The sequence below is a fragment of the Hemitrygon akajei genome, chromosome 5, assembly GCF_048418815.1.
Source record: "Hemitrygon akajei chromosome 5, sHemAka1.3, whole genome shotgun sequence".
NCBI classification, from domain to species: Eukaryota; Metazoa; Chordata; class Chondrichthyes; order Myliobatiformes; family Dasyatidae; genus Hemitrygon; species Hemitrygon akajei.
In genome coordinates this window covers 186,192,488-186,205,426 of record NC_133128.1, presented here as the reverse complement: position 1 = coordinate 186,205,426, position 12,939 = coordinate 186,192,488, and the positions used below count along the sequence as shown (strand labels likewise).

At 41.8% G+C, this 12,939-nt stretch overlaps 1 protein-coding gene across 12 annotated transcripts in view; it reads left to right on the top strand.

Moving 5' to 3' along the window:
• The window catches only part of csrnp3 (cysteine-serine-rich nuclear protein 3), a 207,623-nt gene that overhangs the window by 68,653 nt on the left and 126,031 nt on the right, over nucleotides 1–12,939 (top strand). The window contains exon 1 of one of the 12 annotated variants that reach the window (XM_073047455.1): nucleotides 9,609–9,632. The exons of the other annotated variants lie outside the window; for them this stretch is intronic. The gene's annotated coding sequence lies outside the window, so the exon portion shown is untranslated. Of the gene's footprint in view, nucleotides 1–9,608; nucleotides 9,633–12,939 lie in introns of those variants that run through there. 12 annotated transcript variants of the gene reach the window in all.

Sequence of the window (12,939 nt, the reverse complement as noted above, 5' to 3'; positions counted from 1 at the left end):
TTTTCTTTGCCTGTGCCCAAAAGAAGGTTATTTCTTAATATTTTATGGAATTAATCAAAGCATTGTGAAAAACATGTAGCATTTTTTTTAAAGCAGGGTTGCAACCTTTTTTATGTCATGGACCCACTACCATGAAATGTGGGGTCCATGGAGCCCATGATTTAAAATATGGTTTATGAACTAGCAAGAAGAAAGCTAGTTTCTTGATATTTGTGGTCACTCATCCTCTAGCAAGCAATTTCTTTTGAAAGAATTTTCAATTTAGCAAAGAACCGATCAATATAGAGCAATCAGATTTCAGAATGTCAATAAACTTTTGATTGCCTTAATTCATTTTATTATTTCCTGCGATGTGCAATGTATTCCTAAATCCTATTTCAGCACATGGTGAATAATTAAAATGCAATTTAATTTCATTCAAAGGAGATGAATAGAAAGTGCCCATTCTGGTTTTATTTTCCCACTACCTGCTGCTGAAGCTGTGCAACAGCAGTTCAGAAGCTGGGAGATTTCAAAATGGCTTCAACTCAATACATATTTGAATTATGACATGTGCATTGGTATCAGCAACAATGGAGCAATTTAACTAGATTTATCCATCCTAGTCCAAGAAAAAAATTGAGAGCATTTATTTCAAAAGTACAGCAGTCTTTTTTTTTAAAAAGTGTCCAATGTGATCTACTGTTGTCATGTACTGGGTCTTCTCATATACTGTTACAAGCTACAACAAACGGGAGAAAATCTGCAGATGCCAGAAATCCAAGCGACACACACAAAATGCTGGAGGAACTCAGCAGGTCAGTGGGCATCTATGCAAAAGAGTAAACAGTTGATGTTTCGGGCTGAGACCCGTCATCAGGACTGGAACAAGATGTGAAGCCGGAGTAAGAAGGTGGGAGGAGGGAAGCAAGAAGTACAAGGTAGGAGGTGATAGGTGAAGGCGGGAGGTGAGGAGGGGTGAAGCAAAAGGCTGGGAAGCCCACTGGTGAAAGACAATGGGCTGGAGAAGGGGCAATCTGTTAAGACAGGACAGAAAACCATGGAAGAAAGGTAAGCAGAAGGAATACCAGTGGGAGGTGATGGGCAGGTAAGGAGATGAGATGGGAGGGGGAAATGGGGAATGGTGAAGGAGAGCGGGGTGGGGGTGGCATTGAGAGAGTTCAAAGGAGGTTTACAAAAATGACTCCAGAATTGAAAGGCTCGTCTTATGAGGAGTGGCTGTGGCATGAAAGGATATGGGGAGAAGGAAGGAGATTGGAGCTGAGAGGGAAATGGATCGGCCATGATGAAACATAAGGGAAGACTCGGTACTCGATGGACCAAATGGCCAAATTCTGCTCCTATATCTTGTGGTCTTATAAATTTCTTTAAGGTCATTCATCATCCTCCTTTACTCCAGGGAAAACAGTTCCAGCCTTTGCAGTCTCTTATAACAGCTCAAGCCTCCATTCCTGGTAATATCCATGTGAATCTTTTCTGCACCCTCTCTAGCTCAAATACATCCTGGAGGGGAACCAGTAGTTGAGTTTCAAGAAGGACATATTGGTGGTTTTGGTGTACTTACCAGTTTATGTATTAAAGCCCTTAACTGAGAGTTTTCACCATAAAGGATGAGGTTAAGGTGAAAGTTAAATCAACTGTGGATGACACAGTAGCGTAGTGGTTAGCACAAAACTTGACTCTACCAGCGACCTAAGTTTACTTCCCACAGTCCAATGACGTACTAGTTGGTAGGTTAATTGTTCATTATAAATTGCCCCATGATTACACTAGTGTTAAATCGGGGGTTGCCGGAAATGCCTATTCCAAATTGTTTCTCAATAAATTGAAAAAATGCATCCTAAGAAGGCTTTTGAAGAGATTCACCTGCTAGTAAATAGTTAGATGCATATTTAAAAAAAATTGAAACAAAATTGATCAAATAGTCTGGAAGAGGAAACGGAATGAATGCTAATTTAGTTGATTTACTTCCAGCAGTGTTTCTTTGTCACAGTTGCCTGCATCTAATACGAAATAAATAGATGAGTCACTCTGGAAGACATGCATGTGTGTAACAGTGCACTTGTGAAAGGAAATTGAGGTTTTCATTGTTCCCTTGATTACAAGCAGTTAGGGTGGCTGTGGGGGAAAAGCAATCACCTTGATCTGCGTGTTTTAATCTTGACATATTATTCTGGGATTGCATCTATTAGCAATGAATCAGAGAAAATTACTAAACAGCAGCTCAGTGCTTCTGTATTCTGAGTTAAAAGAAACTTAATGCATGCTCAAACGAGAGAATCTGGAGATGCTGGAAATCCAAGCAACACACACAAAATGCTGGAGAAACTCAGCAGGCCAGGCAGCATCTGTGGAAAATAGTATAGTTGTTGTTTTAGGCTGAGACCCTTCGCCAGGATTGGATAATATATAATATATATAATTTTTTTGATGAGGTGGTGTCAATACCAACTAATCTATGTTTGCATAAGAACAGAATTAGGTCATTCAGCCCATTGAGTCTGGTCTTCCATTCGACCACTGCTGAATTATAACCTCTCTCAACCCAATTTTCCTGCTTCTCCCCATAAACCTTTTTTCCCCTTACTAATTATCTTTATGATTTTACTGATGATTGTATCCTCATTAGTTTGTTATTTTTCATTACAGTGTTTCATATTCACTAGGAGCATTGGAATAATTAATGTTTAATATTAACAAAATTGCCACAATTCTGACTTTATTTTCCAGCAAGGAAATCTTAAGTGTTATAATGCAACATTTTCCCCCCACAAAACATCAATAAACTAGTGCGTCTATCTGTTTCCTGAGCAGGTAAATGAAATATATACAACATCTTAAATATGCTCACTCTGCAATGAACTCAGAGTTTGAGTGGTTTTGAGTACACGAAGCCAGTAGTAATTTTTCCATATTCTCTATCAAGAGACCAAATAGTGGAAGTAGTCAGATTTCTCTGTACCATCTTGAATGGATCTGTCTTCCCAAAAGGTAATTTTCATTTTCCATCTAGTTTATTAAAGGCAATCTTGTTCCCCCCCCCCCCCCACTTTCAACTAATTCAATTTTAATCTGGGTATTTAAGGGTTTCAAATTTTTCTGTGCCACAGCCGCTTAACAGTCCTTTGACCAGGTTAGCCCCAAGACCCTTATATTAAAATATATATTATATTGGCCACTTTCCAGACCTTCAACACTCATTCACCCTCAATACAATTATGAAATATAATGTTTAAGATGTCTCTAAGTCATTGAATGTTTCCCATCAGCTCCTGTCACTTTTGTCTCTCTCTAGTTTAAATGACTTTTCTAATGCTAATAACTGCACTCAGCTTCACCTACTCATCACGGAACTGTTCCCACAACCTAGGGACTCACTTTCAAGGACTCTTCATCTCATGTTCTTGGTATTTATTGCTTATTTATTTATTATTTATTTTTCTATTTGCACAGTTTGTTGTCTTCTGCACTCTAGTTGAATGCCCTAGTTGGACGGTCTGTCATTGATTCTGTTATGATTATTATTCTATGGATTTCTTGAGTATGCCCACAAGAAAATGAATCTCAGGGTTCCATGGGGTGATATACATGAAGTTTGATAATGAATTTACATTGAACCCTGAACTTTGAATGTTACTACACATGCTTTATCTCATCAACATTTTTTTTCCAGTATTCTGAGTTTTACTACTTAGTTCTACATTTAGATTGCACTTGTCACGTCTATTACTCCATCTCATTCGGCAATTTAAAAAAATCTTTAACTTTCTGCAATTTTCACAGTTTTGTAAACAAAAAATGCTGTCAACTCTTTGGTCCATTTCTCTTCATGCCTCCATTCATTTGGTTTTTCTCCTCACTTTTCTGAAGTATATCCCATTCCTGTCTGATGCAATCCCTTGTTGGTGTCAGTAAACAGATTATAGAGTCACATAGAAAACTTACAGCACAATACAGGCCCTTTGGGTCACAAAGCTGTGCTGAACATGTCCCTACCTCAGAAATTACCTGGGGTTACCCATAGCCCTCTGTTCTTCTGAGCTCCATGTACCTGTCCAGGAGACTCTTGAAAGACCCTATCGTATCCGCCTCCACCACCATCACCGGCAGCCCATTCCACGCATTCACCACTCTGTGTAAAAAATAAATAAATAAATAAATAAAAACACACAACAACAAAATTTACCCCAACATCTCCTATGTACCTACTTCCAAGCACCTTAAAACTGTGCCCTCTCGTGTTAGCCATTTCAGCCCTGGGAAAAGCCTCTGTCTATCCACACGATCAATGTCTCTCAACATCTTATACACCTCTATCAGGTCACCTCTCATCCTCTGTCGCTCCAAGGACAAAAGGCCAAGTTCACTCAACCTATTCTCACAGGGCATGCTCCCCAATCCAGGCAACATCCTTGTAAATCTCCTCTGCACCCTTTCTATGGTTTCCACATCCTTCTTGCAGTGAGGTGACCAGAACTGAGCACAGTACTCCAAGTGGGGTTTGACCAGGGTCCTATATAGCTGCAACATTACACCTTGGCTCCTAAACTCAATCCCATGATTGATGAAGGCCAATGCACCATATGCTTTCTTAACCACAGAGCCAACCTGCACAGCATCTTTGAGTGTCCTATGGACTCGGACCCCAAGATCCCTCTGATCCTCCACACTGCCAAGAGTCTTACCATTAATACTATATCCTGTCATCAGGTCACACTTATCTGGGTTGAAGTCCATCTGCCACTTCTCGGCCTAGTTTTGCATCCTATCAATGTCTTGCTGTAACCTCTGACAGCCCTTCACACTATCCACAACACCTCCAACCTTTGTGTCATCAGCAAATTAACTAACCCGTCCCTGCACTTTCTCATCCAGGTCATTTATAAAAATCACGAAGAGTAGGTATCCCAGAAAATCCCTGAGACACACCACCGGTGACCGACCTCCATGCAGAATATGACTCGTCTACAACCACTCTTGCCTTCTGTGGGCAAGCCAGTTCTGGATCCACAAAGCAATGCCCCCTTGGATCCCATGCCTCCGTACTTTCTCAATAATCCTTGCATGGGGTATCTTATCAAATGCTTTGCTGAAATCCATATACACTACATCTACTGCTCTACCTTCATCAAAACTCAATCAGGCTCATAAGGCATGACCAGCCTTTCACAAAGCCATGCTGATTACTCCTAATCATATTATGCCTCTCCAAATGTTCATAATTCCTGCCTCTCAGGATCTTCTCCATCATCTTACCAACCACATTTTATTGCTTCACTGAAGTTGATGGAATGGATTAAAAAAATAAACACTATAATATGCTGGCATGACAAAGACCAAGTCTTTTTCATTTAATCTTGCACTTCATCGCGTTAACTCATCCGCTAGATTATTTTCATCATTTGCACTTGAAACAGTTAAGATGTTTCCACAAGAAGTCATGCAGACATCCAGTTAGAAGAGATTAGAATGTACTAGACTAGAGCTTTCATTGCTGAGGAGAACAAAATTGCCGTGCTACTCCCATCCAAGTAAAACAGGTATTTGCAGTAAGGCTTAATTTAAAACAATCCCATATTTCCATGCAACAAGTGACTTGTCCAAAACACTCAAAGGCCATTGGTAAGCCAAGGTATAGTATTATTCAGCTACACAATGGCTAAGATGTTTCTCTATCTCCTACCAGATGGCAGGAGATTGAATAGACAGTGTCCAGGATGGAAAGGGTCTTTAATGTTAGGAACATTCTAGATGGTCTGCAGGTCCAGTAGTTGAGGCCCCGTGATGTGCTGAGCAGTCTTAATCATTCATTGGAGTGCTTTGTGATGTGTCTTGCTGCAGCCAGAGTACCACAGTATCATTCTGTATTTCATTATGCTCTCTGTCGCACATCGATAAAACGTTCAGGGCAGATTAGCTCTCCTTAAGGATGTGTTGACAGATCAAGAGAGCTCCTTGGTGATCTTCCTGACCAAAAACGTGAAACTCGAGACCCTTTCCACTACCTCACCCTTTATGAATCGTGGGACTTGTTCAGGACCTCTTGCCCTCTTGAAGTCAATTATCTTTTTTTTTTGTCATCTTGATGTTGAGTGATGGGTTGTGGTTCCTGCACCGATTAGATAATTTCTGTACCTCCTCTCTATGTACAGACTTGAAATTTGTGATTTGGTTAATCACAGTTGAGTAGTTTGGGAATTTGATGACTGAGTTTGTAGCATAAGCAGAAGTGCAGTCATGGGCGAGGAGAGAGTAGAGAAGTGGACTATATGTAAATATACATATACATACTATCATGCATACTCCATCACGCTACCAAGGTTCAAGGTTTATTTTATTGTCAAAAGTATGCATGTACAATACAACTTTGATATTTGTCTTCTCCAGATAGCCATGAAATATGAACAAGTAAAAGAAACAAAACTCACAGACCCCAGAATCCCCCACCCACTCCCCCACAGAAAAAAACAGCAACAGTAATAATGCGAAAAGAACCAGATGATACGTGAACACATTGCTTAAAGTAAACTCGAAGTTGCACCCATATTCCCGGATTCTCATGCCTTCCTTGGAGTTAGTTTAATGTTTTTAAGTTACAAAATATAACAGAAACCACAAGGAATCAGAGTAGGAGGAAGAAGATACATATAAGACCATAAAACATATTAGAATTAGGCCATTCAGCCCATCGAGTCTGCTCCATCATTGCTGATCCCGGATCCCACTGAACCCCATATACTTGCCTTCTTGCCATTTCCTATGATGCCCTAACTGATCAGGAATCAATCAACTTCCACCTTAAATATGACTCGGATACTCAGATCCATACACATTCCGTACAATGGTCAGCGATTCCGAGCTGGGTCCTGCATGTGGAATGGAGTCCGGTTGCAAGGGTTATCCATCTGCTTGCTTCCCAAAGGTAGGGCCAGGCATCATTTTTGGCCCAGGGAAATCAAATCGAGGATAATGGTGGAGCATCATGTACAGTGCTTGCACAAAGACCAATGAAAGGAGGCATGGAAATACGTGGAATATTGTTTGGCCTGCCCAAGAGTCTTATGAGATGTCGATGTGGATGGGGAATCCCACTACAGTTCTACAGAGGTGTCTGTGCAAAGCTTTCCACGTGGAAGTTTAAGGCCTTTTCCTACACTAAAAAAGTAGTGACAGTAAAAAATGTCTGAGATTGAGAAGCTCACTCATAGGAAGGAGTGAGTGTTGCCACAGCAACAACTTCTTACTCAATGTCAGCAAAGCAAGGAGCTGAATATTGACTTCAGGAGGTGTAAACCAGAGGTCCATGCACCAGTCCTCATCAGAGGATCAGGGGTGGAGAGGGTCAGTAATTTTAAATTCCTTGGTGTTATCATTTCAGAGGACAGGTCCTGGGCCCAGCTCATAAGTGCAATTACAAAGGAAGCACAACAGCACCTCTGCTTCCTTAGGAGCTTGTGAATATTCAGCATGTCCTCTAAAATTTTGTTAACCTTCTATAGATATGTAGTGGAGAGTATATGGGCTGGCTACATCAGAGCCCTTAAATGGAAAATCCTATAAAAAGTAGTGGATACAGCCCAGTCCATCACAGGTTAAAAGTACGGGTGCAAGTGGAAGATCTGACCTCTTCTGCATACATTCAGCTGCCAGCCACTGAATTCATTGTTGCTTGAGTCTTTGAGCCATGCTGGTATTCCTGTAATCTGGGCTTCAGCAGATAGATAAGACAGCTGATTACCCATCGCTGATATTTGCTACTGAAATCATCTCTCACTTAATCAAGATCAGAGACAAATAGCGGGACTTTATGATACAGATCGCCATGAACCAGATCAGTGTGGCTCAGTGGTAAGTCGTTCATTGTGGCGGCCTTCCATCAGGTTTCCCTCTAGTTGCAAACACAAGGAAATCTGCAGATGCTGGAAATTCAAACAACAACACACACAAAATGCTGGTGGAACGCAGCAGGCCAGGCAGCATCTATAGGGAGAAGCGCTGTGACTGTCCTGACGAAGGGTCTCGGCCTGAAACGTCGACAGCACTTCTCCCTATAGATGCTGCCTGGCCTGCTGCGTTCCACCAGCACTTTGTGTGTGTGTTGTTGTTCCCTCTAGTTGAGTGGGTTCTTCAAATAAACCACAATGCTGTCAGCCACAACTGGGCTGTATGTGCCGAGAGATCTTCTCCTCAACTCTGTGAGCATGCCACATCTTCCCTCGATGAAAAGATATTTATGTCAAGGGATCTTTGTGAGTATTGTTTGAACATTGTAATTCTGGAAGACATAGTTGTTGCCGGCAGGTATTTCTGGGCTTCAGCACACCCATTAGCTGGAGGGCGGAGATCACAGATTCAGTGAGTAGTCTCCACTCGTGATGTAGGAAGAGCAGGCATGCTCCAGTGGCAATATGGACTAACCTCCCCACACCAGTTTAGGATACGATCCTGCCAAAGTCAGAGATATGAATCTCCCTGCTTTGGTCTGCGGCAGAGCCTGTCCCACCTGAATGAAAGCCAAGTCTGGTAATCAGGTTGACTTTTGGCCAGGAAACCTGTGAAGCACATAACATACAGGCTGTTGAGCTAAAACTCCACAGCATGCAGGGAATGAGCAATCTCCAGGCTTCCTGTCTAGAAATCCAAAATCCAGCTCGTTAGTTCCACATTCTGTGGTGAACTAGTTCAATTGTTTGCAACTACTGAAAAACTGTTTTCATTTACTTTTTTGTACTTTTCACAATTTTGGCGCATAAAAATGATTCCAGGATTGAAAGGCTTATCATATGAGGATAGTTTGATGTCTCTGGGCCCCTACTCACTGGAATTTAGAAGAATGAGGAGGGATCTCATTGAAACCTATCGAACATTGAAAGGCCTCAGTAGGATGGATGTGGAGAGCATGTTTCCTGTGGTGGGGGAGTCTTAAGACGAGGGCACAGCCTTACAAAGGAGGGATATCATTTAGAACAGAGATGAGGAATTTCTTTAGCCAGAGAGTGGTAAATCTGAGGCATTCTTTGTCACAGGCAGCTATGGAGGCCAAATCATTAGGTATGTATAAGGCAGAGGATGATAGATTCTTGATTAGTCAGTGCATGAAGGGACGTGGAGAGAAGGTAGGAAACTGAAGCTGAAAGGACAATGGATTAGCCATGATGAAATGGTGGAGCAGACCTGATGGGCCAAATGGCCTAATTCTGCCTCTCTATGTTTTTATGTTCTTAATGGGGCTCTAGTGTGATTTAAACAATGACACCGATCATACCACCGTGTTGCAAACTAACATTTTCTCTCATCTGTTTGTTCCCGTTCGAACCTTGACACCTGATGAGACATAACTGATGAGTCACCAATAAACAATGAGCGGACAGTATATCCTGCTTGCTGTTTGCACATTAATTTAGCATTTGCATTTTTGATGTTTGAAATGAAGTCTGCCCCCTTGTTTATTGTGTTGCTATGTAGTGATACTAACATCAGACCTAGCTGGCTTTTTTTGCCAGACAATTTTTCAAAAGCGAAACCTGGCAGTCGCTCATTTGCGGTATGGGAGCTGCTGGTACAGTGTTAATTACAGTATGAACTTGTGTGTTCAACCTGGATGAACGTCAGGAAGAAGACCTTTATAAACTGTAAGATCCTCAATTTCATCAAGTTATAATACTATAGAATAGAACAGATCTTTACTGTTATTACTCAAGAGAACGAGATTACGATGCTACTCCAGTCGGTGCAAAACAGATATTTACAATGCTTACAGTATGGTTTAATTAGAAAATAATATTTTCCTATATTTACATGCAACAACTGACTCTGATAGTCCATAACATTCAAAGGCCATTGGCAAGCCGGGGTGTAGCTACACAACAGTCGTTGGGAAGATGCTGTTTTGCAGTCTTACTGTTTTGGCTAAGAATTTTCTGTATTTCCTACCAGATGGCAGGAGATTGAACAGACATGTCCAGGATGGGATGGGTCTTTAATGATGTTACAAGTGCACCTTAGTTGTACATTGTCTCCAGGTCTGGTAACTATAGCATGATTCAAGCTGATGTGGAGAATCAGTCTACTTGGGTAAGATTGCAATTGTTTTAACGTTGGAACATGTTTCTTTCAGTTGGCTCTAGTATTGCACAGGTTTATGAGGCTCAAGACCGGAAGCTAAGTTGGGCCGTTTACCTCATCATTCCAGAATCCTAAATCAATACACACAGCTCCATGATGCTTAGACAGCAGCCAAATGCTCCATTTGTAATTTGCACACAGCTAAATATTTAGTCATCTCTTAATTTATTTTATTCATTTTTAGTGACGTCCAGGTGAAATTAGTGTTAACAGATTCCAACTTTTTAAATTATAGAAAAAGGCATGAAACGCTGGAGGAACTCAGCAGGCCAGGCAACAGCCATGGAGGAAAATGAACAGTCGATGTTTCGGGCTGAGACTGTACATCAGCACTGGAAAGGAAGGGCGCAGAAGACAATAAATGCGTGGGGGATGGGGGAGGAAGAGGAGCACAGCTGGAAGGCGATAGCTAAGTCCAGGTGAAGGGGAAGGTGGGTTAATGTGAGAAGCTGGGAGGTAACAGGTGAAGAAGCAGGAATCTGATAGTAGATGATGGAATTAAGAGAAGGTGGTGGGAAACCAGAGGGAGGTAATGGACAGGTCATGAGGGAGGGGAAAGATAAGAAAAGAGGTGAGAGGGCCACCTAACTAAGGTAAAATAAGGGGGGAGCAAGAAAACAAGTTAGAGAAATCAATGTTCATGCCATCAGGTTGGAGACTACTAAGACAGAATATGAGTTGTTTCTGCCCCAACCTGAGTTTGGCCATGTTGTGGCAGTGGAGATGCGTTGGTATGGGAATGGAAAGCTGATTTGAAATGGATGGCCACTCAAAGATCTTGGCTTTTGTAGCGGATGGAGCAACAATGTTTGATAAAGTGGTCCTCCGATCTCTGTTGCATCTCACGGAAGAAGAAGAGGCTGCACCATGAGCACCAGATGCAATAGATGATTCCTGCCTCTCCTGGAATAACTATTTAGGATGTTGAATGTTGGTGAGGGAGAAGATATAGGGGCAGATGTAACCCTTAGCACGATTGCAGGGTTAACTACAGGAGGGAGATCGGTGGTGAGGGTCTCTGATGAGTGGGCTTGGGAGTCATAGAGAGCATTCCCTCTGGATAGTGAAGGGGGAGGGATATAGAGGGAAAATATGCCTGGTGTGGAGTCCATTTGGAGACAACTGTTCAACTTGGGCATCACCTTCACTGAGTGAGACATGCAGGGCTTGATTCACAGTCTGAAGGCACAATTATTTCATGTTTATGTCAGCTTAATTATAGCTTTGAGGATTGGAAAAGATCTGCACAGTTCAAACCCCACTGCTTAAAGGCACAAGCAAAATGCTGGACGAACTCAGCAGGTCAGGCAGCATCCTGTCCGTACAGAAGAATAAAAAGTTGGGGTTTGGGGCCAAGAGTGAGATGTGATAACAGTTTTTCCAATGACTTTTAAGAAGTTCCTTGCAAATTGACTTCCCAGGAACACCCCTTAATCCTGCCTTTCCTTCCAAGTGCTGGTTTTGACTGTCTTTGCCTCGTGTTGAGGTTGTGGTCAAGTCTGGCTTTGGGTTTCACTCATCCTGAGAATCCTCATCCAATTTCCAGTTAAATTGCCACTTCTTTCCTGACCCACATCACCTTAACTGCCTCTCACTGAGGCTCCCTATAAGGCTTCTCTGCTCCGTCCCAGCCAAACTTTCCAAGATGCACACCCGAATAGAACAAAGTCTGTGCAACACACAAAACACTGGAGAAATTCAGCAGGCCAGGCAGCATTTATGGAAAAGAGTAAATGGTTGATGTTTCAGGCCGAGACTCTTCTCTGTGTCTCCCTGTTGGTTCTTTCATCATGATGTCTCAAAGAGCTGTTTTATATCTAATTTGTCCTGAAGAAGGGTCTCGACCTGAAATGTTGACTGTTTATTCATTTCCACAGATGCTGCCTGACCTGCTGAGTTCCTCCAGCATTTTTTGTGTGTTGCTCTGGATTTCCAGCAAAAGCAGAATCTTTTGTGTTTATATCTGACATGGTGTATCAGAGGAAGTAATAAATTAAGTTCAGTTCCCAATTATGTTCAGGATAACTTGACATCACATTTCAGATATGAGAATGATAAAAATTTTATTGCTTTAGTTTAAATTGAGAAGGTTTCAAAGGGGGTTCATGAAAATAATTCCAGGATTGAAAGGCTTGTCTTATGAAGAGTATTTGGTGGCTCTGGGCCTGTACTCGCTAGAATTCAGAAGAATGAGGGGGGATTTCATTGAAACCTATTGAATGTTGAAAGACCTCTATAGAGTGGATGTGGAAAGGATGTTTCCTATAGTAGGGAAGTCTAAGGCTAGAGGACACAGCCTCAGAATAGAGGACCGTCCATTTAGAATAGAGCTGAGGCGGAATTTCTTTAGCAGAGAGTGGCGAATCTGTGGAATTTGTTGCCACAGGTGGCTGTGGGGGCCATTGGATATATTTAAATCAGAGGTTGATAGATTCTTGATTAGTCAGAGAATGAAAGGATACGGGGAGGAGGCAGGAGAATGGGGCTGTGAGGGAAATGGATCAGCCATGATGATGGAGGAGGATGGTGGAGCAGGATCGATGGACCAAATGGCCTAATTCTTCTCCTATAGCTTATGATCATATGGAAATGTGGACAAAGTGAAATTCCGTGGTTTAAAATGCTCCAATCATCTGGAATTCTTTCATAACTTTTTCCTTCTTAAAATATTTTTTTTGCCTATGCATCACAGAGTGTAAAATCCAGGGGCTATTTGTGGGCACAGTTTGCATTAGTGTGCCTGAACAGTGTTTTATTATTTTGGAAGGTTTCAATTAGAGTGGTTTGAACAGATGGTAAGTATTATGCAAGTGA